The sequence below is a fragment of the Myotis brandtii genome, unplaced genomic scaffold (assembly GCF_000412655.1).
Source record: "Myotis brandtii unplaced genomic scaffold, ASM41265v1 scaffold1077, whole genome shotgun sequence".
Taxonomy (NCBI): Eukaryota; Metazoa; Chordata; class Mammalia; order Chiroptera; family Vespertilionidae; genus Myotis; species Myotis brandtii.
In genome coordinates this window covers 655,213-661,086 of record NW_005353666.1, presented here as the reverse complement: position 1 = coordinate 661,086, position 5,874 = coordinate 655,213, and positions in this window count along the sequence as shown.

Genomic DNA, 5,874 nt, shown 5'->3' with positions numbered 1-5,874 from the left:
GCAGGCCTGGTGTGCGGGGCCAGCGCAGGGGCAACATCTGTGCACAGGAGCCAAGGAGGCTCCCTGTTGCTGGAAGGTACAGGGACGCCCCCACGCCCCGCGCGCTGCAGGCAGCGGAGGGTTCTCTCTGGCCCTTTTCTGAGCGTTTGCCCTGCAGGCTCACCCCACTGGGCTGCTGCTCACATCTGGCCGAGTGACTCCAGGTTCCGGAGCAGGGCCCGGGCTGAGGGAGCTGTGTCCCGGGAGCCCTCCCTGGACCCCGGGGACAGTGCCAATGTTTAGGGGGATCCCGTCTCCCAGGTCCTCTGCTGTCTGACAGCCAAGTGCGCTGGAGTCTGGAGAGGACGAGCAGGGCACAGAGAGGAAGGGAGGGAAGCGCTGACCCCCGGAGGAGGGAGGTGTGAGGGGAGCCCTGAGGGGAGACGGGGACCCAGGAACAGAGGGTCCGCTTCCAAGGCTCCTCCAGGGGAGGGTGGCCCTCTGCTGGGCCCAGGCCAGGCTGGGGGTCCCTCGGGGCTGGCGCAGGCGGGCGCTCCCTGCCTCTGCGGATCACGCCGGGCTCACCAGCTCCTGGTCTGTGCAGGCTGGGGTGGGGGTGAGGGGATAGATTCAGGGCCCGAGGGAGCCCGGCGCAGACAGAGACGCTGGCACACAGGACACGGGCCAGCAAGTGCCCTACAGCGTGGACGCCAAGCGTCGGTGTGCAGCCCAGTCGGTGACCCGAGAGGGTCAGGGAAACGGTGGGGGAGGGAGGGTGGTTCTGGACGTGGTGACCTGGGTGTGGAGGTCCTGGTGCTGAGTTGGATCTGGAGCGTCGGGCCAGCGGCAGAGCTAACAAAGGGCCATTCCCAACGCCTGGGGCTCCGACCTGACCCGGGGCCCACAGGGTCGGGAGGGGCCGGGGCAGAGGCCTGGTTGGGTCTCCTCGGCCCAGGTTTCCCGGAGCCGCCCCGTCCCAGCCCCCCGCAGGCAGTGGCTGCTCCTCTCTCGTGGCCCCGGCACCTGCTGTCCTCGCGGTCCCAGTTCCTTGTCTGCTGCCACGGGGCGCCGAGCGCTCCTGGGCGTCAGCGGGCACTTCCCAGCCAATGCCCTTGCGTCTCTCTCTGCGCGTTTTTGCACGAGTCTGTCCTCTGGGGAAAGTCTGCTCATGTCTTTTGTCCATTTTTTAATTGGATTTTTTAAAGTGGAGTTTTTAGAGAGAGAGGAAGGGAGAGGAAGGGAGAGGGAGAGAGAGAGAGAGAGAGAAACATCAGTGATGAGAGAGAATCATGGATCGGCTGCCTCCTGCACGCCCCATCCTGGGGATCCAGCCTGCAACCCGGGCATGTGCCCTGACTGGGAATTGAACTGTGACCTCCTGGTTTATAGGTCGATGCTCAGCCAGAGCCACGCCGGCCGGGCTAAGTAGACTTTTGAACGTGAGTGTTAAGATTTCTTTGTATATTCTAGTGACCAGCCTTTCCCGATGTCAGAGACGTAATTTGTGAGGATTCTGGGAGCTCTGGTTAACTTCATCTTACTCCACGATGACTTGCCACCAGTACAACATCCTATTCACTATTCATTTTTAAAAAATGCTCGTACTGAATAAAGTCCTGGCGATGCACGGAGATGAATGAATGTCTGTGTGGACCTCACGCCCACAGCATGTGGTGAGCAGAAACCACCCCCCCATGGAGCGTTTACGGGGAAAAGGCTCAGATGGTGGCAGGCCCGCTCTCAGACAACCACTCCATGGGGGTGGGGGTGGGGTGGGGGCCGACCTCGCCCGGGCCTCGCACAGTGGCCAGAAGCCCACAGCCTGCAGGGGAGTTGGAATGATGACGCATTAAATCACCAGAGTGCCCCGGTGCACGGATTCGTGCACATTGAAAGGAAATTATGTGAAGAAATACTTTAATATCGCTATTCGCCCTTTCTCTATAATAGAAGAGTCAACCAAATTCACGATCGATAATGACAGATCGAAATACACGTGCGATTGGCGCCAGCTAGAGCTTTATATGTATCGCACATGCATGAGTCAACTTAGCCTTTTATAGAAATAGAATAAACTTGCTTCATTAGACCTGCTTTCTGATGTAGCTAAACTTTTTCCAGCCCAGTGAAGCACCCCAACTTCCCTTCCAGGTAATTGTCAGCAACACAGCAGTAAATACCAACATGAAGCAGATTATTATTGTAGATCCCACGGGGAGAACAAAGGGTGAAATATTTAATGGCAGCAGCGTTTGACTATGTTCTGTTCAGCGTCGGCTGTGATTTGGTGGGCTGTCACTCCAGGGTGGTGGTGGGGCCTGTGTCCCACTTGGGGGAAGCCGAGTGTTGCTTTGTGGGTGCCAGGTCCGCGGTGCTGTTTCTCTGTGCACGTCATGGCAGCTCCTGTGTTGAGTGTCTGCCCCCTGGTGGTCCGTGTGCATCATATTGGCCAGTCGGACGGTTGGACACTTAGCATATTAGCCTTTCATATATATAGATGAGCATATACGCACAGTTAAAGGTGTAATAAAACGAACCGATATCCAGATGAGGAGATGCAGGCCCGGCCCGGGGCCACCTCCCGCCTGCTCCTCTCGAGAGAAGGTGTCCGACGTCTCGGGTTAGCCCTGCTTGTGCTCCTCGTGCCCAGAGACAATGCAGCCTGCCTTCCTGGCCTTCATTTCTATTTATTCTTGAAAAATGCACTTTATCGATGGCCCTCATTTTTATACGCGTAAAAGGATGAATGTTAGTACTTTATCATCACGCACCGATTCACTGCTCCTCGCGGCCGGGCCCAGCCCAGCGGGGAGGGATGCGGGCAGGCTGCGACGCGGGTGCTTTCCCGTAAACCGTGGACTAGTTGACTGGAGCGCTAGCTCCCCGTCTGGCCAGGCCTCCCCAGGTGCCCCCGAGAGGTCCCGGCGATGAACCTCTATTCCGTCCTCCCCTCCTCGGGGCCACACGGAGGAAAAGCAAAGGATGCGGAGGATTCACGGAGTGCGCTGTCCGTGCCCACGCCAGGGCCCTGCTCTCTCCCTGAAGGGGGGGTCTCCCTGGCAACGAGGACCCGGTGTCTCCCGTTGCCGAGTCGGGTGCTGCTGCTGAGCTCCTCTGGGAGCCCCACCCGCTCCGGTGCTGCAAGACCTGCCCACGTCCTGCCCCTCATGGGCAGTGATGGACGGTGGCTCCCACGGTCACTGGGCCAGGCCGTGCTGCCCGTGTTTTGGTCAAACACCGTCTCGCTGTGGCTGGAAAGCCTCTTCTAGGTGAGATGGGCACGTAAGCCGTGGGCTCCGAGGAAAGCCGATGGCCGCCACTGAGGGGGCCTCACCCATCAGCTCAGACACTGAGAGAAAAACCACCGAGGGTCCCGGAGGAGGAGGGATTCTCCTCCAAATGGTCTTTGGGCTTGACTTCAGCATCCGCTGCTTCCGGGCCGTCAGCCCGCCGGCCGCCTTGCGACTGCAGATGGCTAACCCACAGCCTGTGAGCCAGTTAAAGCTCCCTCATTCTTGCTCTCTCTCCCTCATTCTTGCTCTCTCCCTCATTCTTGCTCTCTCCCTCATTCTTGCTCTCTCCCTCATTCTTGCTCTCTCTCCCTCATTCTTGCTCTCTCTCTCATTCTTGCTCTCTCATTCTTGCTCTCTCTTTCTCTCTGGAGGACCTAGTACAGGGACCCTATCGCTGCCATAACACACGGAATCTTTCCTGACGTACGCGGCACCCCACTGGGTCTGACCTCACACGTCACCCTATTCACCGATTTCCTTGCATAAAACCCTGGTCGTCCAATGCTTCTCCTGGACCCGTGTTCAGTTCACAGCCGCCGAGCCGTTCCTGCTGTGACACCTCTGCTGTCCCTCGTCCTCACCCCCCTGGTCCTTCGGGAGTTTGTTCAAGCCCCGCCTCCTCTGCGGTCACGTCTAACCTAGAGCCCTGCCCACTACTGGCGACCCGTGACCACTCCCAGAGGAACCGCACGGTGACCGGGTCCGTGCCAGTGCCGGGGACCCTGAGACGGGGCCATGGGGCCTCTCGGTGCCGGAGGAAGCTGTGGGGTGGGCTCAGGACTCACCGTCCGTCACGCCGCGCGCAGAGCAGCAGGGAGCGGGAGGGAGGGAGGTGCTCCGAGGGCGGGCGCCTGGTCCACGCGTGAGAAGCCCGCTCTGTCCGGCTCAGGAACTGGAATAGCAGACGTGTTAGTCAGAGATCCCCAGAGCCGGATTCGGGGGCAGCCGGCCAGGTCCCGAGGTTGACGAGCGCCTAGACAACCGCAAACAAACAGAGAGCCTGGTCCCCCACCTGGTGGGACGGGCCCTTTCCCCGGACCGGACGCCCGAGGACAGCCCAGGCCTGCAGGGGACGCCGGTGGACCCACAGGAGAGATGGCCTTGGACTTGGGTGCAGACAGGACGTCGAGGGCCAGAAACCTAGGGCCCGGAGGGAAATTTAAACTCCACAGGAGCACCGCACTGCCAGCCAGACGAGGTTTGTGATTTATCTCAGCTGTAAATCGCTGCGCCCGCAGCTGCCTTCCCTGGCCGCGAGGTGCAGCCAGCGCCTGGGCCCGAGCCAGCGAACGGGCAGGCGCAGCACCGGGACACCCGGACCCGCGTCCCCTGCCGGCCAGGCCTCCGGCGCTGAGCGTGTGTTAGCGACAGGAGCAGATGGTCCACCAAAGGCCCGTCCTTCGAGGATGTGAGGAGCAGCCCAGCAGCTGCACGAGGGACGGACGCTCTGGGAAGAAGGGCCACGCTTCCTGCCGGAGGCTTCTCAAGCAGCGAGCCGTGGACATGGGACCGATGGCCACATGGGACCGTGCGGCTCCCAGAACCGGCTGGACCGTGGGTGTCAGGAAGGAGCAAGGCTGGTGGGTGTCGTGGCCCAAATCCGCCACCACAAGGCGGTCCCCACAGATGGGAAAGCCGGTCGGCGGGGCCAGGTCCAGGCCAATGGTGTTTATGTCACTGCCTCCATGACCGCGGGGCCTGCGGGACTGAGGGACAGGGACGGGGACGGGGACGGGGGTGATGTCTGTGCAGCCTGCAGCTAGGGACAAGGAGGGGTGGGAGGGGCCACTGGGTGCCATCCTGGCAGTTGTGTGGGCGCGGGGCACGGGTGCTGAGGGTAGAGATAGGTTTCTTTATTGGGGTGCCTTCTCACACTGCTTCGGTCGGTGTAACACGAATCTGTGGTCCCCGTGCCACCGAGGGCTCCTGGAACGCCATATTTCTGTTGCCTTTTAACCTTTCCCCCGCTAAAGGCGGGAAGGGCCTCCTAGCCCGTGGTGTCAAGGTCATCTGAGGTCGGAAGAACTCGGCTGCTGCCCGCCCTGCGGGCTCCGGGCCCCTCCACGGGCACACCCACCTGGGCCCAGGCCTCTCTGCGCCCTCACCTGCCGCCAGGGTCTTGGGTGCGATGGGCTTGCAGTATTGCGTTTAGCTCTGTGACTGGTACATGCCCCGTGAGGTGGTTGCATGAGTGGGAAGGTGCGCCGGCTGCTGGATGTTCTCAGACGGAGGCTGTCAGTGCTCCTGTGCCGTCTCCCGCCGCCGAGTGTGCCGCGGAGGGGGCGGGAGGGTCGGAGCGTGGCTCTGGCCCAGGACGCACCCTGGCAATGGCCCGGCGTCTCCCTTCACCTCGGCAGCTCCAGGAGCAATGTCCTCGCTGTGAAAGTAGCAATTCTGCACTTGGCTTTGCGAACAGAACGCTCTTTGGCAACATTAAACCTGAGCTTGGAGAGCACAGTGGGAATGGAGCCTGGCCCATGAGTCAAAAACAAGTGCTGTTTTTTCCTTGTTTGTCAATGGATCTCAAACAAGATGGGAAACGGGGCCAGCGCCGGTGTCTGCGCCCACTCACAGGTGCCTGCCGGCGGGTGGAGGGAGCCGC